This window comes from Athene cunicularia (genome assembly GCF_003259725.1).
Source record: "Athene cunicularia isolate RWA chromosome 3 unlocalized genomic scaffold, athCun1 chr3_part1, whole genome shotgun sequence".
Taxonomy (NCBI): Eukaryota; Metazoa; Chordata; class Aves; order Strigiformes; family Strigidae; genus Athene; species Athene cunicularia.
Genome location: NW_020799097.1, coordinates 31,307,730 through 31,334,707, shown reverse-complemented (window position 1 = coordinate 31,334,707; position 26,978 = coordinate 31,307,730). Strand labels below are relative to the sequence as shown.

The 26,978-nt window shown below is 36.0% G+C and overlaps 1 protein-coding gene across 1 annotated transcript in view; it reads right to left on the bottom strand.

Annotated features, from left to right (window-relative positions):
- ADGRB3 (adhesion G protein-coupled receptor B3) overlaps positions 1-26,978 on the bottom strand; it is a 477,442-nt gene that overhangs the window by 323,971 nt on the left and 126,493 nt on the right. The window lies entirely within an intron of this gene.

Below are 26,978 nucleotides of genomic sequence, written 5' to 3'. Positions count from 1 at the left end.
GAGACCGCGCAGGGGCGGCGGCGGGCTGCAGGCAGCGGCGGCGCCGGGCTAGGCCTGCGGCCTCCCCTCCTCACCGCTTCCGAGCACTCCTGCCCGTAACCCCTGGCGAGAGAAGCGCGCTCTGCTGTTTCATAATTAGAGGGTTATGACCTGAAAAACATCACAACTGGACTTTTAAATATGAGCTAAGTCGGCATGCCCAGCTGATTTCTAGACGTTTCCTTCCCCAGCCTTGCTTCAGTTTTATATCGTCTCAGTGCGCCAGTGCTACAACTTCAGGCCGAGCGATAGCAGCCCTGGTAGAGATCCAGTCCTGTGCTGAGGCTCTGCGTGGTATACTCACTGCACAGTTTGGCACACGATTAACTTAATACTTCGTTAACCTACCAAGTGTTAATAGCATGACACCTGATGTTTACAAAGGATACTGAAAGGATATGCAGAATTAAATGTAGTCCTTAGTATGTGCAGAAGGTTTTGTTAATTTATAGTGTTCCTTGTTCCCAAAACTCAAAAAAAAAAAAAAAAAAAAAAAAGTAGCTTAAAAGCCTGTATGACTACAGCTAGAGCTGCATGAGTACAATGGCTCAATATAAATACAATTCCTGTGATTAAATCTGCAGTCATAAAAACACAAGCTAGCTTTCAGGTGTCCTGTTCTAATCATGTATTTTAGAAATCAAATCTGCTAACTGCAGCACTTTATTTTAGCATGTTCATGAGAAATATTGCTTTAAAAACACCAACAAAATTACTTTTTAATTTGAGATTTTGTTAAACGTAAAAAATCAGAGCCAGGAATAAATTGAGCAGTAACATCTAGGATGACAACAGATGACAAAAAATCACTACAAAGGATGTGTTGAAATGGAGCTGGGGAGATTAGAAAAGAAAGCATGTCAGAGTCTCTGATATATTTTCTAGGAGAGACAATTAGGCACTTTTGGTGAGAATACTTTCACTAGGGTGGACAAGAAATAAACTACACTTAAGAACCAGTACGGAATTAGGAATCAGGAATTAGATACTATTGTTACCTTGTAGCCCAGTATTGATATGGCTGATAGGAGACCACTGAGTTTGCAAGGCCTCAGGCTTGCCCTGTCTGAACTGTTCCAGACCTGCCTGCACTAGCTTTTTTCCTACAGAGATATTTCTAGCAGACCAGGAGGCTATGGCTATTAAAAAAACCCAAAAACAAACCCAACAACTTTTGTCTTTCTAGGGCACAGAAATTGTTTCATACAGAAAACGGTAACAAGCACTAACTCCTTTCACACAGACACAACCTGCTGAAGGTACTGGCCTTAAGACCCAGAGGAGGAGTGGAAGGATAAACGTAACACAGGAAAAGGGTTGAAACTGAGAAGTGCGTTGATTACAATTTTAACTACATTATTGCTATTATTGAGTCTTTCTCCATATAGAAGAATCCCATTTTTTTCCTGTAATAATGCTAGGGAAACATTAGATTGATTGTATTACAAGAAAAGTAAGTACAAGAAGGAGAGTCCAGAGATACTGGGCACACAGAAATCTTAGGAGAAATTTCAGTCCAGTAGTAGGGAGAAAGAAGGCATGCAGAACAGAAAGGAACATCAAAAATTGTCAACTTAGAATAAAGTCAGCAATACATTAGTGATTAAAAAAGAACAACTGCGTGAGGGGAATAGTTAAGAAATTATCTTGAAAATTAATAAAATGCCACAGTGATTGAAATGTTTACATTGTTATGGTTTTAGGAGGTTTTAAACTTTTCCTGTTTAACAGAAAACCTAAACTAAATCTCCAATGAGCTGTAACTAGTGTTTTTGGAAAGGACAAGACATTCTGAAATGGTTAGTGAAAATGGATCTCTTAGTCATATCCTCAAGAGGCAGAAGTGAAGTAGACACTGTCTTCTAGAGCTCCCTGTAGCTGAGGAAAACACAATCCCCAGTTCTTACTTTGCCTGTTGATAATTGGGAATTTGCATACCACAGGTAGCTGAATCTGCCACACTACTTGCTAGGTCTGAGGCATGTCTCTAAGATAGGGCCGTGACTTCTCATTTTTCAATGCTACATCTTTTTTTTGGATAAAACTGCATCTGAAGCAACTAAGTCAAGAGACAGTTGGGATTAAAACAGATACTCCATTTCAGCAAAGATGTGCTAGATATAAAGGTACTACCAAAATACAAATGTGTTAGTTAATACTATGCTTGGATTTGCAGCTGACAATTAATTGAAGGCTATCCCAATCAAGCAAAAAGGACCAAAGCACAGGATCAAGCACTGTCCTATGAACATTCATACTGCACGGGCAGTGTTTGACATGTCTTTGGCCAGAGCCAGATTATAATATCCCAGTCACCTCCTGGGCGCGACTGTAAGTGGTGTCAAGGGGAAACCAGGAACCAGACAGGGAATTTCACTTAATCAATTGCCAAACAACATGAATTGCTGATCACTCTTTTAGGTACCAGGAAAAAGAAGAGTATAAACAACTAAACAAGCACACAAACATCTATCCTCCCCCCTCCACAGTCTCAGCTTTCTATATTTTCTTCACCGGTTACATTCAGTCCTCCAAAATTTCACTGGGGAGGGAACAAGTAGGGGAGAGGCTGAGGTGATACATGCATAAGAGATTTCAGCTGCTCTGAGCAAAATAATTTTCTGCCAAGTCTTTCACGCTGTGCTTACTGCCCTTCATGATTTCCTGATGATCCATTCCTAGTGTCCCTGTCCCAGCATGGGTTGCCCACAGCCACAGTCCCCAGGGATGTGCATACCCCTATGGCGTAATGTGCCTCCCTGGATGCTGGTCATACACACACCTGAGCAGGGCCACGAGCTCCTCTGTCTTGATGGCTTTTTGGTGCCTGGTGGGTTTTCCTACCACTATTTCTGTTGGTCCCAGTTCTGAAGGGAAGAGCATTTAGCCAGGTGGATGAAAAATCCCATGCCACTTTCTCTCAGAGCCAGAGCCAGAGTAGACCCTGAGTTTTAGAGTTTACTAGTACAGATATAGTCACAATGACTGGCTAGTATTTTCTTAATACTTTGACTTGTATACCCTAAAATCATTCTCTACTTAAATTTATGTTAGCTGAAAAGTCTTATGTAATGGGTTTAAAACATGAGTATTTTCCCTCCTCCAGGCATGCCGGAGGAGTTAGGTCACTGATATAAAAATAAATAATTCTATATACATATAAATATGCATATTACATAAGAAGAATCTAGTGTCTTGAAAACATTCATTAACTTTTGAGACAGCCAGGCATTGACCAAGAAAACAACCATCCCAGCTGTCTGACAACCAACCTACTGACTTTTGAGGTGTGACACAGGGATCCTTCCTGCTTGCTTCTTTCATTTGACACATATGCGAAATAGGCTGCTTAGGTGCTATGGACTGCTCTGTCACATGCAGCTTAACCCTCATTCATAAACACTATCTCATAGCTCTGAATAAATTAAAGTTGAAATAGATCTATATTTTTCAGTATTTTCCTTTATAACTCATTCTGATTTTTCAGTACAAAGTGATGTGAGACCAAATACAACAGGATATAATCAAACTGCAGAAGGTCATACTCCTAGGATGATTGTTCAGTTTTATAACGAGTTGTACTTATTTTTCCCAAAATTGAAATTAAAAAGCTCAGTTTTTCAGTCTTAAGAAACAAAATGCCCAGATATTTCAGTATATAGTTCAAGGCTATAAATTATGGAATATAATTCTTCTCCTAGTCATATTGCTGATAGGACTTAAGAATGCATCACTATGCATAACAGTACATTCACTCTGTCTCCTGCAATGCACAGTACTAGGTCTTGACCTTCATGTCCTAGACAATTTCTGTACTTTTGATTTCTATTCACTTTTTTTTTTTTTTTTTTTTTTTTTTTTTTTTTTTTACTTCTCCAGGGGACTGTACCATCCTGTTAAGCTTTTTCCAAAGACTTTTTTACATGAATGGTAAATAATTTTTCTTATCTCATTATAAAGATAATTTTAAAGTCTTGAGTTATAACTTTATCATGCTTTATGACTTTGGTTCCTTTTACTTATCCTCTTAATTTTTCTGTATTAGAAAACTGATTTTATCAAACACAGCCAATAAAAAATTGTCTTGGAGATTTAATGCAATGCCAGTAATTAAGTTTGGACTTTCAGTATACTAAGAACTAACTCTGCCTTCCCAGAGTTCTAGTGCATACAGAATGACTCATTTGAGTATGGTTTTTCTCACCTTATTATTTATTCAACAGACCTGACAGTCCTTGTGAGATTTCCCTTTGTTACTTAATACTGTACGTCAGAAATATATGTATTCGCTCTCAGTGCAGAAAATGTATTAGTTAATTTTGTTCGTGAGCGGTATACCCAAAGAATCTATTGTATGAAAAACAGAAGTCACATATCTACTTAGAGAAATATAGATCATAGTTATAAAAAGGGACTGAAAAAGTAATTTTTCTGTCAATCTTAGTGTCCTAAATAATTTCTGACAGGTATTTGTCTAACCTTTTCTTAAAAACATCCAGTAACAGAAATTCTACAACACTGCACTCCATTCAAACATCAAATCAATCTTTCTTTTAGAATGTTTTACCCAGTGTCCCATGCTGCCCTTGAAGCCTGTTATTTGAGAGCAGTATATCATCTTTCTCATCATAGCATCTATTTACCTATTCAAAGACTGCTATAATGTCTTCTTCACTTTTTTCAAGACTAACAACTTCAAATACCTTCCTCGGAGGCCATATTTTCTAGACCTCTGATCAGTTTCACTGCTTTTCTCTGCACTCTGTAATTGCTTTATATCTTGCTTGAAGCTTGATGGAGTACTTGACCTGAAGCCTTACCTGCATTAAGCAGAATGAAAGGATTACTCCTACAGGTTGTATTCCTGTTGACATATCCCAGTAGGATATTTGCCTTGTTTGCAATAGCTTAATAACATTGACTCATGCAGAATTTGTCACCCACTCCAAATCTGAGATCTTTTTCTGCAGAACTTCTACCCACTTAGTTGTTTCCTGTCTTTCACTGCCTACATGCAGGACTTCACATTCCTCTTTGCTGAACTGTACCAACTTCATATATACAATTTATTCACAAGAAATATATACTGGTGATATAGGTGTTTGTAGACACCCATTGTGGAACACTAACCAAGAATTATAGAAGATGCTAACATGAAAGCACAGTTTTCAATTTCATTGCCTATTCTGATACCAATATAGCTTTAAGCATTCTTTTCTATAAAAACCTCTGAAAATCAGTTAATATATCTGAAAGGGAGCACCATTAAGGTTAGAAAGCTCAGTGCTGAGGGATTTTTTTCCTTTTATTTCATTGCTGAACTGACAGCCTTGGGCAGCAAAGTCATCTTATTCATATGCAGACAATTTCAGCCTGAACAGTGGGAGCATAGACTTACTCACTAATGTGCCTCAAATCTCGACCCTGGAGAAATCACTCCTTGTAGTACCAAGTCAATTCGTTTTCCATATTCACTCAGTTCTTGGTCAGTCTGCCAGCATTGCCTACAGGAAAGTTTTGGGAACATGGACGATTCTGTAAGGACCACATTAAATGAACAGGCCTATAACTTTTGGGGGCTGGTCTAAATAGAAACCTTGTACAATTTTGACTGTACTGATAAAGTTGAACTGTTACGGCTTTTTAGTGTGGATTCACTTCTTTATCTTTACCATTGATTGAGCCACAAGGCAAGGGAGCAGGGAGACTCTTGATTTAATCCTGCATTACTATGTTTTTCATGGTTAATCCAGTTTAAGGGGTTTCCCCTGCCTCTGGGCATTCACTCAGCACTGCTCTTCACCCCTTTATAGTTCCCCACCATCATTTAACCTGATGTTAACTTTTTCTGGGACTGTACTGCAAAGAACATGAGTGCTAAAATTACAGGAGTTAAAAGTTCCAGTTTTTGGAGGGCTCTGCTGCTCCTGTTTGGAGCACAGCCATGCTTTGACTGAGCAAAGACTGAGATAGGGTGAGGTGGGACACCTGGTGAGAAAACATGGCTAAAAGAGGTGAGGTGTGGTAACGTCCTAAAACACATTCCCCTCTACAGAAATTTTAATATCATGTTGCTGCCTTACTCTCTAATCCACCTGTTAAGCCACATTTCGGGGGGGGTGAAAATTAGAATCAAAGTTTTGCTTCAATGAATAGTTAATTGTGCAAGAAGAAACAGCAGTAAAAATGACAGAGACTGAAAAAAGATGACCCCCATGGAACTGAATAGTCTAGCTGTCTGGTGGCTGCAAACCTATCTGAAATTAGGCCAGTGAAGCATTTGAAAACTAACATCTTTAAGCACTGGGTACAACAGGTAGGAACTAGCTCCTTCTCCTGAAAGACCTGACCTGACTTTCACATGTAATCCAAAAGCCCTGAGCAGAGACATATGCCTTACTCTGACCTTCAAGGGACATAGTTTATCCCCACTTCCCTTCATGGTGTTTTCTACAGACTGGTTTAATCATGCCCTTACTCAGAACCATGCTGAGTTTTGTCAGACCCATTGTCAGTATCTGGCAGAGTCTGACAGTGCTGTGTAAAGATATCAAAGTCCACTCTAGCTTCCTACTGCAGGGAGCCTATCTTCTCAAGGTACATTAGTCTGCACAACATGCTGTACAGTGGACTGTTTCAGTACCCAAACTAGGTATTTCTACACTGGAAAGCTCTGAAGCACACAAATATAATATAGACATACCTTTCCCTCAGGTGTCTCTCTCCTGTGAGGCATTGTACAGCGACTCTGGACATCTAATTCAGTTCTAATGATTTGATTTTGCTAGCCAGTGGGATACCTAAAAATGTAAAATTACCCCAAATTTCTTGCTCAATTGAACTTTCTTTTTATGAAACACAGGGGTATTTAAGAATCTCAGTCTTAGGCTTTTCAATAAGATTTAGCATCCTAAAACTGTGATACTCAGAGAGAGATAGATAGCAAATTTCTATTGAACTCAGTGAGAGACTAATACTCTCACAGAGCTATACCTTTGAGATCTGGGTTTTATAGATGACATTGTAAAAAGGGCATAGGCATCTAAAGTGGGACATAACCAGGATTTAGGGACTGAAATACAAAACACAGCTGCTTGAAATATCTGCTTTGCTGCTGCCTACTCATGTCTGAAGTCTGCAGAGTTCTAAGTTTCCAAAAATAAAGCTCTCATGGTACCTAAAGTTCTACTTTGGGATTTGCTAACAAGAGAAGCACTGATCTTAGACTAAGCCCTATCGGGCTTCACAAACTAGATTTTTCTTCACTATGTTTGCAGAAATGACTCAATCTGTTAAGCCCTGACAGAGCAGACCTATTGTGCTTTGTTCTTCGAATGAAGTTGAGTATGACAGGTGGGATTTGAAGAGTTAAAGCATTCGGTCACAATAGAGTTTACAAAAGCTTTCTTTTCTATACTTGTCAGAGGGACTTTGAACTCTTATCTCCTATGAAAGTATTTTACACAATAAAAATAATAATAAAAAGAGAAGCATTACATAATTGCTGAGGCTGTTTCACTTTGTATATAATTTGTGAAGTCAAAAGAGAACATGCAAGTATGACCATGACTCTTAAACAGTGGCTTAAATAACGTATCTTTCAAAATGCTAAAATGTCAAAATATTTAGGAGGTGAGGGAAGTGAGGTCTCCCCGTATCCCAAACTAACCTGTAACCACTAGAACCCTCTATACACTAGTGAAAGTATCTGCGTTCAGCTTTGTTTGCAAAGTCTATTTTACAGCTGCAGATTTTTTTAAGCAATAGTTCAATGTTCATTAAAAAAATGTAAGGCTTATCTGAACATGAGCTCCATGGCTTCCTATAGTGAAAGAATTTGGTATCTGCTAAGGCAAAAGCCATCAGTTTCAAGCAATCTGGTTAGTACTGCAGGTAATAATTAAAAAAAAATGGTTAAAAGTTCTGAAAAATGTCCACTTCCTGCCCTCATTTTCCTTGTGCCTTCACCTTCAGTTGTGCTCACCCAGGTCCCAGTGGAGATCACAGAATCACAGAGTAACAGCACGTGAAGAGCTAAACGACCAGGTGAGACAGCACATTCCCCATTTTTTATCTCTGCGTGAAGGCTGGCTGAGGACAGTAATCTATTTTATTAAAATGTTCAAGCATATGATTACTTCCTGTGAAGGAGGCTAAGACTGAAACATATGACTGAAATTAAGTACATTATTGAGTGCTGGTTTTAGCTGGGATAGAGTTAATTTTCTTCATTGTAGCTATGTTTTGGATTTGTGCTGAAATCAGTGTTGATAATACAGAGGTATTTTAATTATTGCTGAGCAGTGCTTACACAGAGTCAAGGCCTTTTCTGCTTCTCACCCCACCCCACGAGTGAGTAGCCTGGGAGTGTACAAGAAGTTGGTAGGGGACACAGCTGGGACAGCTGACCCCAACTGACCAAAGGGATATCCCATATCATATGATGTTATGCTCAGCATATAAAGCTGGGGAAAGAGGGAGGAAAGGGGTGGTGTTTGGATTGATGGTGTTAGTTCTCCCAAGTAATGGTTGTGTGTGATGGAACCCCTCTGTCCTGGAGATGGCTGAACATCTACCTGCTGATGGGAAGTACTGAATGAATTTCTTGTTTTGCTTTGTTGCGTGCGCAGCTTTTGCTCTACCTATTAAACCGTCTATCTCAACCTACGAGTTTTCTCATTTTTGTTCTTCTGATTATCCCCCCCATCCTACTGAGGGGGGAGTGAGTGAGCAGCTCAACAGCAGACCAGTGTGTGGTGCTTAGTTGCCAGCTGGGGTTAAACCATGACAATTATTTAAGTATGTTTCTGAATGGGTCATGTTACCACCTGAAATTATTTGATAACCAGGCCAGTAAAAAACACATTCAAACAGCCACTCTCCTAAAAGGTCTAATGTTTCAACTGGCAAAGATAATTATTTTCACTTATATGATAATCTTTCAGGGACATGTCTGAGATGCTGTATTATTGAATTTTATCAGTATTTCATTGCTGTGCAGTCTGTTGCAGGGATAAATACAATATAAATCTTCTATTTCCAGTGGTGTCTGTCTCACAACTTGCTTGGATGCTAAACACACTTGAAAAAAATTATGTCTTCAAATACTAAGGAATTACTTTTTTTTCTTCATTGACATTAGTCAGTGTGGTATGAATGAAAAATAAAAATAAACTCCCCACAATTTCTAAACAAATCTCTGAGTATGTCATTTTGAAGAGTTAAGAATAATAATAAGAGTTAAGAATTGTTTGGCTCATTATTTCCAGTCATAATACACTATTGCTGAAAATACAATAACTGTTCAGCAGTTGTATGTTTAAGGTGAAATTCAACTTTAATAAAATAGATAGTTCAGTTTCTAAGAAAAAACAAGCTCTGCTGAAAACAGTGATCCATACTTAATCTTTTTTTACTTAGCTACATTATAAAAGAAAAAAAATAAACTTACAAGTTACTTACTGTGCCTGAAGGTTCCCAGAAAACAAGAGGGAAGAGTGAAAAACTACAAATCAAGAAAGTGATAGTGGCCTAAATGCAAGCATCCGAACTGCTTAAACTCATGGATTGGAGCTCTTTTTCAGTTGCAAGACCTTTTTAATGTCTGCAGTAATCTGCTGAGACATCCCAGTGATGGACAAATGTTTGATCAGGAAATTATGTTGACACCTTAACCTAGATGTACTAATATATTAGTTTTTGATCTTGAAACAAGAATAAAACTCATCTGATTAAATGTGGATTACCTATATAAAGTAGGTATCTATAAATGAGCTAGACGACTAGATTCATTATATAATCAATGAAGAGAAATAGGCATTTTTAGGGCCTGATTCATCTTGTGATTCATTTTTTGTTCAGGAAAGCAAACCATACATCATCAAAAAAACCTGCTGGAGGCCTTAAGTGTAAAGCAAAATTCTAGCACATAGACAACTGACATATGTTATAGATTATTATGTTTACATAGATGTATATGTCACTGCTTTACTTAAAGCCTATTAGACTGTAATAACATTTACAGTATTACATAGCTTCTTGTATTGTTACTGTACTTCTGTAAAAAACAAGATACATTAAAACCATTAACAAGGAAGGAACAAATTTTCTAACCTATAGGCTACTGAGTAAGAAAAGAAACACCAACTTCTTTATTCATTTGGATATGTTTTGTTTTTTTTTCTCTTGGAAGTCTTCTGTGAATCATCTGTAGTTTGCAATGTATATGACTATAACCATATACTTTTCAAATAAACTATTAGAAAAAAAAAATCCACAAAAAAACAAGACACAAGTTTATTTGTACATAAGTCAAAATGAATCTGCTGCAGTTTAATTACCATTTTGTCCAAAATTAGTTTTATATTCTTTGCAATTATACAGTGCTCTAAGGCACTTGGAGAAAATCACTCTATGAAACTATACAATAGTTTATAATTTAAAAAATCCCTAGGAATTTTCTTAAACTTTGCCATGACACAAGAATAATGCTACAATTTTAGTGACTATACTAAGATAATAAATGTATAGAATAGCAAGACTTTTCCAGACATACTTCCTGTCATTCTCTTATTTACATGCTAAGTTTTCTGGTCCACCCAAATTAGATCCTAAAAATCCTTCAGTGGTTTCTCTAACACCTACCCTCATTGACCTTGTTGGCCACCGCAACATGCTGGATGAGCTCAGCCGTTAGCAGTCAAAATGGGAAGAAAAGCATTACATGCAGAATAAGTACTCTGAAGGACTTGGTTGGTCGACTAGAAAGTCACTTATCCTTTACATATATATATATATATATAGTCAGATGGTGTTATAAATACAGTTTTTCAGTTTGTTCTTTGTTTCTTTTTGCTACATGAAGCTTTCCACTTTTTAATTTGTCCATTTTCTGAAATACTATCATCTTTTACTTTGCTAAGTAGCACCAAAAATATTGCCAGTGTTCATAAAAATGGATGTGACAGTAAAAACTTGGGTAGCACTTGGTATTGAAAAAGCCAGTCTCTGTAAAAATGACATTTCAAGGGCTAAACTGGAAAATACATTGAACATTCTTGCAGATCAAAATGCTTAATAAGTGTTGATTCAAATGCACATTTCAAGTCATAAACTAATCTCTCCAGCAGAGGTGCATACAGCAGAGAAAAACTGCCCCACACTCACTGCTGCTGCACTATTCACAGGACAACAGACAACACAAAATAACCAATTACAGACTAGCTTAGCTGAAACATTATAGAGCTAGCAGTAGCTACTCACTCATGAATAAGAAGTGTCTTCAAGCAAATCGGAGATGTACCACAAAATATTAGTGACAGTCTAGTGAGTATGTCCTAGGTTCTATGAAGCAACATGCAAATATATGGAAATGTGGATTACTTCATCATTAAATTTTGTTAATGCACCACAAATTTTAATCCTGATAAATTTGTTCATTCTTTCTCACACAGGACTGAGGAGTGCCAGTAAAACACCCCACCAAGGGTGTCACTTGATATTCCAGTCACACTGGGGACATGGCTTCCCATTCCTGGCATTTCAGCCTGTTGAGTCTAAAGAAGTAACTTATTATTCTGGACTCAAAGCCAACATTTTCCACTTGAGACACAATTCCAACAAAATTAATGTCAGATGAGGAAAGCATTAATTCATTTTCCGAGTAAATTGTTTATCTAGGTTTTGACAGCTTGTATTGTTTCTGCGTGCAGTGCTGCAGGCAAGAGAACTCTTAAAAGCAAATAAAAAATAATGGGGGAGGGGAGGTTTTTTTTTACTATTGAAATATGCACAGACAACATTGTGGGCAGAGCAGGGTACTTCAAAAAGATGTCACAGTTCCTTTTTTTTTTTTTTTTTTTTGGCATTGGCCCTAGCACAAGTGGATTATATCTACATTTCAAATTTCATTAAGAGAAAAAATCCATACCACTCTGTTATGAGGAAGGCTTAAATATATTTATTTAACTCAATTGAAATGTAATTCCTGCTTGCTATTGTAGGATTATTTTGGCAAGCATATGACAAATTACATTTTTCATCTTGTAAAACATTATCCCAAACAACATCAAAACTTGATAAACAATGGACGCAGAGACCACATTTGGAATTGAATACTGATTTCATCTATTCACATAACTAACTGCATTTGTATACCTTTCCTCCTATATAATCCAAACATCATTTGCATCTTCTTACTAAATATTTTTATAAACTACTTCTAAATTTTCTTTTGTTCATTGCTTAAATTAAGGACTACAATAATGAAAACAAATTATTTTATTATTTTATCTCTCATGAATATGACTGCTGTGCATGTTGCACAAATACATGTTTTTTAAAAGTGGCAGTTAACAGATCTTCATTGCTGATGTACTATTTCACCTATATCTCAAATACTTTGTACAGAAGGAATAAGATTGCAACTAGTGGGTCCATTATAAAAATATCAACCATAAAAGTTAGCAATTTAGCAATATCTTCCTGAGCTGGACACATAAGGCTGTATGAAAAGTAAAATTATCATGCTCTCACTAGAAGATATTAAAACAGATAATTTACCAAATAGGTAGACAGGTTATTCATTTAAAAAACCCCAACCAACCAACCAAAACAAAACATCAAACTCAAAAAAACCCCAAAACAAAAAACCAAAGCAACCCAGACACAAAAAAAACCCCACCACAAAACAAACAAAAAAACACCAAAACCACAACAAAACTCCCAAACTGAAAAGGCCTACAGTTCTTATTATACTTTATTCTATTAAATTTCAGTCAATTCAGTGGAAGACAGAAAGACACAAGACGTCACTGAAGATAAAATGCCTATCTGAAGAAAAGTTGCTTATGTAATCTAAATAAAATTTTTATACAAATTGCTTTTATCTAAATTTTCTCATTATGTGTTATAAGCATAGTAACTTCTGTGCTAGGGTATGAAGTAAAAGAAACGTGTTTTTATTTTATCTGTAGATTCATTTTTAATAATACAATAGGACAGAATTGGATATAATATGTAAAATGTCTATGTGTTACGTTAAATGAAGCCAAGTTATAAAAAAAACAAAGGTCCTTTATTCCAATTCCATATATACTTTTCACAGAAATAGAAGTGTTATTCATAGTGTCTTGACTAAATTCTAATGTGGGAACATCTGCAAATCTAAATTTGGCCTGTAACTTGAATAATGCAATTTTTATTTCTCTGAAGGAATTATTCAACTGTTGGAGATGGGCACAGGAGAATTCATGCATTCAGCATTGGCTAATTAATCAGATCTCTAAACATTCCTGTGAAGTTACTATTCCAGTCTTTAGATATGGAAACTGAAGCAATGGGTTAATTGACTCATCTGAAGCTAGAGAAATATTTTAATAGCAATACAGAACTAATATAATTAAAAACTAAGCTTCTAATTTCTCAAATGACACAAAACCTGCTAGTTCTAACCCTTCATTAAAATGATATTGCTGGAGTCATGTCAGAAGAAAGGTTCAGTCTGAGCTGTATGCATGAAAGCCAATATTTTAACAGTCTGAATGAAGAAAACAACCCTTATCACTCCCCAAAATACAGGAAACTAACTCATGTTACAGTAGCAATTATGAGCAATCACGGGCAGTTTATCCACGTATGGTGTAGACAAAATCATACTTTATGCTCTTATTTAATTTCTTGTGGATCTGGGTAGTGTGGCAGGGGTTCATAGACAAAATCTTTCCTGTGACATGTGTGTCAAGTTTATTAGATGAGTGATACAGTTGTTTTGTTTTGTTTGTTTTTGTTTTTTTGGGTTTTTTTTCCTAGTTTATGGCCACTGCACCATACACTATTCATAGGCTTCCAGTTTTGGAGTGACTGATCATGAAGGCATGTTGCAAGTCCCAAACTTTGGCAAGTCTCATTTCCAGTCAATCTAACATGAGAGACTACTGATTGTAGACAGACACATTATTTGCATACTTCCCAGATCTCAGATCTGTATTTTTATTAGCCATGCTCCCAACTAAATGATGGGACAAGACATCAATATGCACCAATGCCCCTGCTCTCCCAGGCTCTCCCAGAAAGGAGGAAAGGAAACCAAGCCTGATAGAAAATGACAGCATTCCCTGATCTGGTCAGGATCTCAAGACTCCAGGTGCCATAAAATATGTCTTTCCTGAAATCTGGACATATCCACAGCTGCTATCAGGGAGATAAATATATTATTTAAATCATTTCATTACCTGTCATCTAAAAAAATGAAACTGTTTCATTTTCAAGTGTTATAAAACATAACAACACTTAGTAATGTAGGTCTCGCATCAAATACGTCTATAACGTGTGTACCATGTATACATATATACAGGGTATATACGTCTGGCAAGCTTTCAAGGAACACTTGTGTCTTCCAAAACTGAAATATGTGTATAAGCTCGGTTCAAGATCTGGTACATTAGCGAGCTCCTTCCTTAGCAGCATCATCAACAGTTTTTATTTTGCATATGATTGCACTTGTGAGTTTTTTAAGCTACAGCTTCTGAAGAGTGTGCCCTGTCAGAACCTTAGTTATCATTAAAAGGATTCAGTTTCTAGCCCTCACTGATACTGAGGAAGGTCTGAAAATTAGATGCAACTGTAAATTTCAGAACCCAGAGACAGAATACCAACAGTATTATTTTAAAAATAACCAAAGCAAAATGCACAACATTTGAGCCAGTTTCATGATCATTGACGCCCAGCAGATGACTTGAAAGCCTGGGGGTTACAGCAGTCTTGAATTATCTAGTCTATCCATACTCCCCACCTGACTCGTAATGGATTTTCAGTCTAGCAAACACCACCATTTCTTTTCAGTTGTCCAGAAGAACTTCACTAAAGTAATACCTTCCATAGTTGTGTTGGACAACCCAAGAAAGGATAAAATCAAGACTGTAAAATATCCTATTTAGCTGATTTCTCCCTTTCTGACTAAGTCATGTAATTCAAGCCCTGGGTTCCTCTGTTCCCAGTGATCAATGCATTTCACACAGGTACATGTTTTCTTTTAAATCAGGATACTCAGGATTTTAGTTTATAAAGTATTAAAATAAGTGATTAAAAGCTCTTATAGCCTGATATAGCAGATCAGAAGTGGCATTACTGCTTAGTATACCTGTAGATATTAGTATACTTATCTAGAGCAGTGATGAGCCTATATGAATTAATTTTACATAAAAGATGGTCATGGTTATTCACTGCAGTGAGACTATATATTATTAATGAGACTGATATGCAAATGAATCAGTGAGTACAAAGCTTATATTAATTCTTTGCCAAAAACTTGATGCAAATCAACATCTGGCTTAGTCATGGGAGCAGAGGCAGTACCATCTGTCTGGAAGTGAACCATCAGATTAAAAAAAATCAGAAAGGAACATATAATTCCAATCTGTCCTGTAAGGCAGTCATCCCTGAGAAGAAAAAAAAAATAGGATGTTAAGGCTTTAACCATTCAAACTGAAAGACTGCTTTAAAAAAAAAAAAAAAAAAAAGTTAGTATTATTACATTGAGGCCTGCTGGAAATGATGCTGAAACTACTGAAGTTGAAAAACTCAGCTGTGCTTCCAACGATGGGTTCATTATGATGGCTAGTCTCTTGAACCCTGAGTTAAAAACCTTTACAGCTGATGCAAGATATGTGGAAGGGAAAAAAGGCAATTACAAGGCACCCCTGCTGGAAGGAGTTAATTTATTTAGAGCATTCAGTGATTTCCACTCTCTCTTTCTTTTCCTCAAGAACCAGGTACTTCTCAGATCCAGACGCCCAAATAGCCCCTTTTGTCACAACGGGATTCCTCTTCACCTCACTTCTACTTAAACAGCTTGCACAAATGTTTTGTTGCCTCCTGAGCATGATTATGGTTCTGAGCGGACATTTAACTTTCATCAATAATGTTAGACAGAAATCTATAGTATTTTTTTCTCAGATTCCCCATAGGTTTGAATTATGTCCTTCTCCTTTACTGGAGAGACAAATCAGAGACCTGGGCTCTGATGCACTGAATGGTCTCCTATTGATGGACTAGTAAATGTCTAGACAGGTGTTGTTCATCTGTATTGCACTGCAACACAGACAAGATATATGATGTATCAGTAGATGGAAAGTGACTCATTTAACTTAATCTTGACTGTTTTGAAGAGAGAAGTAAAGCATGAAGAGATTTCCTTTTCCATGTTAACATATTTAACTCTGATGTGCCTCCTATATATGAAATGTTTATTTTTAATTTCAAAATGCAGCACTAAGGAGAAGGTATTTATTGTGGCAACTGTGTCAATAAGCATCTACTGCATTATTTATGGTCAATTTTATTATAAACTCTTATTTTCAGTGGTAGTTTCAGAAAGGTTTCTATTTATGTCTTCAAAGGTATACAATCTTGATACAAACTTTAAAAAATATCTTTTGGGAAACATTTGGTATTCCAGAAGCCAAACTCAAATTAGGAAGATAGAAAATAATTTAGAATTATGTAATAATGTAGAATTATGTAATTTCTTTTCAAAAATCATTCTTATTTATAGTTTATTTCTCTAAACAATCAGTGCTCTCAGATAAGTGTCCTACATCCTATGCCAAGATCACAGACTGTGATGTAAACGAAGGTGTCAAATAGCAAGTGGCTTTGCCAACAGTACTACAATATTACTTTCAGATATGATGCAAATTATTCTTAAGATAAATTATCTATTTCATGTAACAATGGCTATAGTCATAGCCCATACACAGAAGTAACTTCCATTTGCTAAATCAGAATCAATTTTCACACTCCTTGTACTACTAAATCAAACATCTTCCTGTGTTATATAGACTGTTATTCTTTAGTGTTGGAGCCCTACAAATATGCTCAATACACATTTTCTTCCTAATAATATCACCTCAGCAAAATAAATGTCTTAAGATCACTTAACACAGTACAAATACAAGTGAACTAGGGCTCCCAGATTTTCTGCAGACTTCCATTATTACATTTTAAATATGGGGGGCGAAACACAATGTATCCAATTAAGTAACTTTCAATCACACAAAATTTTTAATTTATATCACTAGAGCAATATCTTAAAGACCGAACACAAAGAGGTTATGTGATTAAAGAATATGGCACAAATCTGTGACTGGATGGACTGGAAAGCATTGGTACAGCTGCAGCAGACCAACTCCATTGATTCCACGGTTGTTGCAGTATTTAAGTACCAATTAATCATCAACAATTAATTTTTCTCCACTAGCCCTTCCAGAAGAATACTATCAGCACAACAGACATGAACAGACCTTGATGAAAAATAGATGACAAATGCCACTTCAAAATGGATGGAGGCAATTTCCTGTACAGGTAAATCCAGACCCAAACACTTCAGCTCTGCCTGATATTTCAAAAGAACATCTAATGTTTATTAGCTCGAGCGATCATTTAAGAATTGAAAACAATCAGTTAAAATTCGAGTAATTTATGCAGGAAACGTACTGAATGTGTTCTCCTGTGCAAATGTATCTGCTTCTGTAAAAATCTATGTAGGGAAGATTTATTTCTTCTGTTACAGGGAATGTGCACCATACTTAATCTAAACATAAATATTTCCTATTCTATAGTGACAGTACCATAATATTGTCAGCACCACAGATGAAAGGTAGATTACCATACTTTACAAAAAGCTAATTTCATGTAACATTATGATTTTTATAGGGACATCTTCAACTCATTGTCTCGGCTCCAAGGTGTTTACATTTGCTTTACCCTGGACCCATGAACGAATAATTTCTGATATGAAAAATTAATTTCAGAAAAGGAGAAAAAAGTCAGTTCAAAGTAGAAAGGTTTACCTTCTTAACCCCTTAATTTGACATGTACTCACAAGATCAAAGACTTCTTAGAGCAGTTGCTTTCTGTTGTAAGGAAGGAGAGAAAAACCTTATAAAATAAAGAGCATAATGGCAACAGGAGTAAATCAAACTTCTGTTACTTTCAGATGGACCTTTCTTTCCATGCATATTCCTTTTGTAGGATCACCCAAACTCACACATTTTATTGGTTATATAACTTTATGACTTAGGAATTCACATTTTTCTCTGGTAATGTTTTCATCTTACCCATCTAAAGTGTACAATCCTATATTCTTCTGATGAACTGCACAGCTATCTGATGTCATCACCTCTTCTCTAGCTTTGCTAATGTCTCTTTTTGTTTCATTAATTTAAGTATTTTCAGTAAAAAGAAGCCTAATCAAAGCATCACTTAGGTTACTGAAGTACTGAGATGTTCTTAGGATAAGCAAATTTACATTCAGTTAAAATTTTTAACCACTACACTTCAGCTACTTTGGAAAAAAACATGGTTCAGCCACTTTCAGAACAGGATTTTAATTTGAATTGATTGCTTCAAACTATAAGCAAAGAGAATAAAAAGACAATAAGTATGCTGCTGTATTGATATGCATTCTGCATTGAGTCTACTGCATACTTATTTTGAACACATGCAGTATTCATTATATTAAACAGCCTATACAAATAGATGTCTCTTTATTAAATAAGGTCTTAATCTTGAAAGGTAATTGTGTTTAGCCAGTCTGAACTCCTGGTCAAGGCAAATTCATAGGCCCTAATCCTGCAATCACACCTCTGCTTGAACTCAAGGATGTGAGCAACCTCACTCAAGTGTTAAATATGCAGGACGACAGGACCATGTTTTAGTGTTTTCCAAGTTGAGATGCTGTTGCAGTGGAAGATTGATTTCCCTCCTGTTATTTCAAGCATGCATATAACTTATTTTAAAAATATAGTGAGACTACTTCTGTGAATCTAGTTAAAATACTTGAAACATTACTTTAATAAAACAAAATTAATGATGGAGCATCTTTAACTCACTGTCTCAGCTTCAAAGCAAATTTACATTTGCTTTGCACTGGACCCATGAATGAATAATTTCTGATATGAAAAATTAATTTCAGAAAAGGAGAAAATAATCAATCCAAAATAGAAAGGTTTACCTTCTAAACTCCTTAATTTGAGAGATAATCACAACAAGATTAAAGACTTCTCAGAGAATGGCAGATTTCTGCTGTTTATACCCTGACAAGAAGCAGAATCTGGCATTGGTGGCTGGACTGACGTTCTTTTCCAGGGTTTAGTCTTTCATGACATAGCTGGAAAAAAATCTCTGTTCTTCCATTTCCAGGTTTGAACTTCAAGTTATTATAGTCTGACACAGAACTTTTTTAGCTGATGATCTACATTACTGCTTGTTCCACTTCAGAGGAAAGACATTTAAACTATTAGAACCAAAACTGCAAACCAGAATACTTTGGAAATTGCAGAGTAGAAAGTCCAGGTATCATTCCCCCTGCCTGTAATAAAGCTTGATCCAAAAGTGTAATGGAGAAGAAGGGGGAATCCTGACCATATTTTGTGTTAGAGAAGAACTTACATGGGAACCATTGTATCGGAAACTTGTTTGACTTATGAAAACTCCTTTTGAGAACAACAATCTTTTGGGAACTGCAGAATCCATCAGAGATTTCCCAGGAAAGAAGTATGAGAAACTCAGTATAGCAATGGAAAGCATGAATATGGCAATATTTTATAACTTTCAAGGAAGGAATAGGCAGAAGATAGTAAAAAGATGAGAACTTTGTTCCTAATGTGTGTAAATGAAGCAAGACAGCCTTGTCTTCCTCTGCCTCCTAAGAACTCCCCATTGAAGATTCTGTGATGAAAAAAATGCAAAAAGAGGCTTTCAATATTGTCTTCAAAAGTAAGGTATAAGGAAATCTTCATTTGCTGTCAGCTCTCAGATTTATAGCAGTACAGCATGAAGCACTTTCTTTAGAATATCAGTATAAGCCTTTACTCAGGATTACAAAGGGGACCTGCTGTTCTACTCTTTGTGTTTGTTTAGTAGTGCCTCCACTTTGGCTCTGTACTCATACACAGTGTATTGTGTTAATTCTTGAAGAGGATTTTATTTTAAAATAAATAAATGTATTCTTTATTCACCCAAACAGTTTTTATTTAAAAATTGAAAACTGGAAAAAAAGTAATGTCTAATAAGAAGACCAAAGCGGATGTTATCATATGAAAAAAAAGTCATATATACATTTGTGTATCTAGCACTGGGAACACCTACCTCAGAGACTCTGTATCCATTACCTGCACAAATGGATCAATGTGTGCTCTGTTTGCAATGAACTATTATTCCGCATACAACCTTAGGCTACATTTAAAAATATATATATATAACATATATACAATATAGGTATAATGCATCTACGTACATATTTGTATATGTGTATACACGGTTGCAAAGAAAACGTGAGACCAGACATGGCACCCAAGGCAATGTAAAATAGAACTAAATGCCTGTTCTTGCAGCTGCATGTATCTTAAGTCTCAGCCTTGTAAACATTAGCTTATGGCTGACGTAAATTATAGTAACTTAGATAAATTATTTGGGCTTTATTAGTAATCTAGAAAACATGGTTTCTCTACATCTAATCTCCACTGCAGTCATGGTTGTGTTAAACCGAGTGTCAAATACTAGAATTAGTGTCAGGAATCAGTTTTCCTATTAGGAAAACTTCAGAAGTCAGGATGCTTATCTGCAGGGTACTAATGTACCCTAGTATAACAGCAGTATATATTATAAAATAACAGCAGTAGAGCCAAAACCAACTTTTCATACTATTTTCTTATGTTTTCTGTTTCATAGTATCTCTAGTCATTTTATGATGGTTTGACTCGGTGTGCTGATGCCACATTACATAGCAGAAAAGAGGACATTTTCTTATCTCAACAGTGGCTGGAGATACTCAGTCAAAGACTGTGAGTGACAGTAAAAGGAAAAAGAACTGTGCTACATACATTCATTCTTACTACCTCATTTTGTTTAATGTATGCCATCTTTCTAACCCTTTCTTAAAAACTATGGTGTACATTATTTTACACAAATGTGAAAAGATTCATTAATTTGTTTTAATCTTCCAATTTACTTTTTAAATAATTTTAGTTGTCGTGCTCTGTGAGATCTCTGTAAATTTCAGCTGTGTCCCTCATGCATAGATGGAGGTTTCCTGATGGAGCTTCATGTTATTCACTGTAGGAATCATTGATACAAATGTTCACCAGAGAAATCTGCTACTTCAACCAGTTCATATTTTGAAACAATGCTATGCATCAGCTTTCATTCAAAAATTGCACATTATCTATATAAACATCTCCTGATAAGCTAACAAGTCAATATCATAACACTTAAGATATAGAAACTGCAAAAAGCATTCTGCACAGAGAAGGCTATTAAAACCAAGAAGTACAAAAAATTAGAAAATTATTTATTATCTGTCCATTGTGGACAGATATTCAGAGCATAATAAGGTGTTGCATCATCAGATTCACCATGTAGGTGGGTGCTGCACCTGGAAGTAGCTAGCTGGTTTTCAGGCGAGATGTGCATTTGGTAGTTGCTAAGACTCGTTTTGCTGAGAATGCACAATTTAACATCCCTTAATGGTGAAAACAATATAATTACATTTAGGAATAACTACAATCACCAGTCAATGAATGGAAACTTTTTATTAAGTTTGGAAGGGGGAATCTGCAAGAAGAGGTAGAAGAAGGAGGAATATGGGTTTTTCTATAATGGTACAGTGGTCTGTAATCTACACCCTTCTAATCTTTTCAGATACCGATTGGGAGGGGATGGTAAGGGTAATTCAATTTTACTTTTAAATAAATGTAATTTTCTGTGAGTAATTATGTTCATCTGGCAAACTGAACAGCTAGAAACAGGGAAAACAATAAACAGAAATGACTCTAGCAACATCTTTCTAAAAAGAAATTTCTGAGAAGCTGAGACAAGAACATACATGGTTTCCTGGCTGGATTAGTTTTCTGTGGGTTTGACAGTGCTCTTAAATACTCTGCTGATCAGATGTGGAGGATAGTTCAGAGGTTTTGTTTTGAAAATAAATGATAATTCCATGCTACCTCATACAGGGCAAAATCCATCTCCCATGTCCATAAAACCAGCTGTGTAGTCCTGTCACTCCCTGTTACTGTGTCTCACAGGGATGATTCCTTATATGCTGTTCCAGTTCTAACCATGCTTATGTAGTGACAGAATTTAGAGGGGAAAAAAAAAAAAAAAGAGGAATTGTTTGTTTCCTCCCTGCTGAGTCTCTGTCCTAGAAAGGATGAGTAGTTCCGTCCTCAGACAGAAAGCTTGGTCCCTTATCAGCTGGTTTATACCCAGCTACCCGTCAGTCTTGAGCCTGGACCAGCTCATTTTTCAAGATTAGAAAAGCTTCACAAGTGAGGTGTCAGAAGGCATGCTTGAAGCCCCAGAGCCATTTGTAGAAGTCTTAAATGTTGCAGGTCTCTGGGAGTGTAGCTTAAAGAGATATTGGACTTGGCAGCGAAGCTAGCCAAACATATTAATGTTTCTGCATTACATCCTGCCCCAATCTTCTTTTTCCTGCTCCAGGGATTTAAGTTTCCTCTTCCACATTTGTACAGTTGTTTCTGAAGCTGTGCCACAATCTGCATCACTAAAATGATACAGGCTAAAATCAACTTATTTTGGGGAGGTAATTCTTCACAGTAGCTTTTGTCCAGTTACACTTTTCACTTTAGAAATAGTCAAGAGATTGGGAAAGACATGACTGTGGTTCTGGGGTTAATTTGTAATTTATGCTGTCTGGAGAGGTCTCTGTATATTGGAGTGACACTATATTCTACACAGGCCCGGCAATTCTTCATGTGTAATGTCATCATGTGAAATATCAAGGAAATGAGAACTGAAGTTGCAATTTACCACTGCGAAGGGTCCTGCTCGTTGTGATAAAGTATTTACCGTGAGAGTAGAGAAGGACATGTCTTTGCTTCTGCAGGGTCTGTTATGCAACATTGCAGGTATTTCTCAACTAGAATTTAACAGATTCCAGGTTCAATTTCCAATACAGCTTTTCCTTCAGGTAAACATTTTTCCCTTCCCTTCCTCACTGAAAGTCCAGGATGATTCGAAAAAGTTCTATGAAGGAAGATAATAGATGATGGAATAAATTTGTAGATCTATGATAAGTACTAAATAATTGGTTCTCCATAACATCTCTTTGATGCCACGCCAGGAGGCTACTGTGATTTAGTCAGGAAAATGTAGTGTACACACAAGAGAAACATTTTGTTAATCAATCTATTAATGTTATTAGATGTATTTGTTGCTATTTTCCAGCTCCTTAAAGATAAAAGATGATTCCTTTTAATATTCTCTAAAAATTCCAGCAAAATCACCTCTGACAATCCAGTCTGGTAATTGTACAGTATTTGCTAATGGAGCTGCAAGAACAAATACGGTACAAGATTCTGCTCACATTTACGACTTTTGAAATAGAGAAGTAGTAGCCAGCCGATGAAGAAGAAGGAAAGAATTTATAACATTTGTGTCCTAACTAAATGGATATAACTTTGCCATATTCAGACTGTATCCACCTTTATAATATAATATAGGTAATAGTAACAATTACCTATATTAAGAGAATAGCCAATAACAGGGAAAGCATCGTTCTATTCAATTTATCAGTCAAGGTACTTAATTACTCCTTTCATGAAAAAAGAAAGGTACAGACCCGTCAGCTCTCATTACTGTCTTTTTTTCTGAGTGGGCAGAACAACCTGAATTCTGACTTCTGGATTTCACTTTTTGCATTTCAACACTGTCATCCAACAGTGAAAAAGTGTGGCTGACAATACACTGGGAGTCGGCAAACTTCAAAAAAGAGAGACACTTGACCTATAAAATACCAAAATTCAGTAAGATATAAAAACTAGATCTAAGCATGTACCCTTTTAGAAATTGGGAATGAGTAACTGCAGTTTGCATGTGGCACACAGTCACACACTGGAACTCACCATGCAGAGAAAAGCTGCATCTTAAAGCCCATGAGTTAAGTTTGAGTGACTGCAACGTACAGACCTGTACTGACAGAGCTGGTCTTTACACTGAAGACTGATTTGAACTGCAGTGGTTATAACATCAAATGTTAAAGAACTGCTTTAAGGAGTACACTCAAAGTTAATTCATTTATTTATGAAGTAACTTTTCATGCACTGATATTTTGTTTGCAAGGTTTTTATGAGCTGAAACTAGGCTAAGTCTAGAAATGTCAAAAATAATATTTGTCAGTGAAGAGTGCTAACTGATGCTGATTATGATAATCCATCTGATTCATAAAAAGATTAAGCCTTTTGTTTTAAATACATGCATCATCTGCCACTATTCTTTCTGAAGGTCAGCATTTAAGTGCTTTTAAACACATCTATTTCTTCAGTGTGCTTCTTGGCATTTACTGTACTGCTTATTTCTTGACCTTCATCAAGGTAAATTTTTTTCCTAAGTGTTTTTATATTTTGGCCAAAGAATAATAGAACTTCTGTGTTCCCATCTAATTAAAAATGGCAAACAGTACTACTTCCAACAAAGTTTTGCCTCAGCTTTCATTTATGGTCAATCTTGTTCAGAGATTCTGTCTTTTTAAAAATAAAAATACTTGTTTCATCAACCACTAGTTATAATTGATCATACGAAAGAAATATGAATGACAGCATTGAACCTTCTATAACAGAACCTTTTTGAAGGCCCAGCCTAAAATTGTGTGTGGTACTTCCCACAGAAAGCAAAGAACATCACAGACTTGCCAGTTTCTGCTCTAAGTAGAAAAAAAAAAAAACAAAAAAAACCAAACCAACAAAACCCCCCTTTGACCTTCTGAATTTGCTTTCTGTAACATTATCACATATATAAGTGCATTATATATATTGTGGGTGCATGTGCACATATGAGACATAAAATAAAAAAAGTTATTGAATATTCTGCAGAAACACCAAGTGTCAGAATGTATTCAACACAATACAGTACTGAAAGATGCTAACAATATGATGCACCTGGCGTAGGAATTTACAAAGAGTAAACCAAGAAAAGCCTTAAACAATTTTACTGAAAGATTATTACAAAGTTGAACAGTTCAACGTAATTTTGGCTGTATCTGAAAATTATTATTTTTTTTCAAATATGTAAATACTTTTCTCATAAATTTTCTTCAGTCTGTTTATACAGAAATTGCCATGAGTCATGCTGCCTGTGTCTGGAAGGTAGTGTAGAATGCTCTCAAGAATATAACTGTTCTTTCCATATTATCACTATTTTATATTAACCCTCTATTATGGAGTGGGAAAAAACTTCAGATGAGTTTTTTCTTAAAAAACCCTTAAAAGAGAGAAAAATTTCACAGTAAATTGTCTTTGAAATAAGTGCTTGTCTTTTTAAAATACCTGCACTGCTCCTAATTCTAATACAAATAAATGTAAAGCAAATAATCTTAATTCACAGATATGAATATCATTGCCATATTAGCATGATATAATGGCTTAAGTTTATCACAATAAAAATTTATTTTCCCTATGAAAATGTTTATTTTTTCAGTGAAAAAAAAAAAAAGTGTAGATATTAACTGAAGATTTTTATACCTGTGTACCTCATTCTCCTATCTAGTCTGTGAAGAGTTTTTCTGGGACAGACTTTGCCTGCCTTGGTGCACAAACAATGCTGTATATTAGCAGCTGGAAAACTTGAGTTATTCCAGGTTGCGAAATGCGGCTGGAGTGTCTGATCCACAAAAGGAAAAACAAATTGCATTGAGCTCAAAATGAGAATCACTCTGAAGACCAGAAACTGATGAGAAAAAAAACATAATGAAAGCTTGTAGGTAAAAAGAAAAGTGAGAAAATAGTGCTAACACCTTAGTAAGAATCCTTGAGCTCCCTTATTCTGATGTTAGAAACACATCTACAAAGATGAAAGAACAACAGGGCAAGAAAATTCTTAAACGGCAAACATATGCAAAATGCAAAAGTTGCTGGTTGATCTAAACCATCTGAACCACAGATTCAAATAATTTTTAATTCAGCAACATTTGAAATTTGACATTTGAAATAAATGACATCTTATTTTTCTCTACTATTCAAATATTTGTACGTTTGATAAAATTATAAATTAATCTTGACTGCATCATACTGCTGTTACAATGTATTCTCTCCATGTCAGATTGTAGTGCTCAAGGTTATTTCTTGCTTCATGTGTTCTCCCCACATTCCTACTTTTCTCTTAAAATATTTTTCTTGTTCCTGATTATTATTCATGTATAATTATTATTATTTCATATCTGAGTAGGGTATACCCTAGGGTTTTCTGTAATATCCTGGATGCTTTGACATTTTCATTTTTTGACAAAGTATTTAAAAAAAAAAATAAAAATCCATCCACTTGGGAGCTTTTTGGTTAACTTAAGCAGGATAAAGCAGAGGTAAACTACAATCTATTACAGATTTCTTCTTACTTAAAAGGTGTTTACAGAAGAGGTGAAAGGACAAGAGGCAATGGTCACCAGCAACAAGGAAAGCTCTGACTGGACATGAGGAAAAACCCTGTACAATGAGGGTAATGATGCCTGGGAATGGATGGCTCAGAGACGTTGTGAAATGTCAGTTCTTGGAAATTTAAAAGTTGACTGGGTAAGACCCTGAACAACCTGATATAACTTTGAAGTTGGCCTTGATTGGAGATAGCAATTGAATTTGATAACTTCCAGAGGTTCCTTCCAAACCTTTGCTCACACAGTAAGCTCACACAGTAATCATTCTCCCAATCGAGTGCTAGCTACTTTTTGTTCTGGTTCTGACTCATCTTGAATTTATGATCTGGGATGTCTGGGTGAACACATGCTCTGAAAAACAGGTGTTAAAGCAACTGGCTACAGATGTACCTGAGTCCTCAACCCGTCTAGTGGTTCTGAGAATGTGTATTAAGTTTCAGAAATAATAAGGTAAGAAGAGGTAAGAAGAGTCTAGCACCTGCCTCAACTGTATATT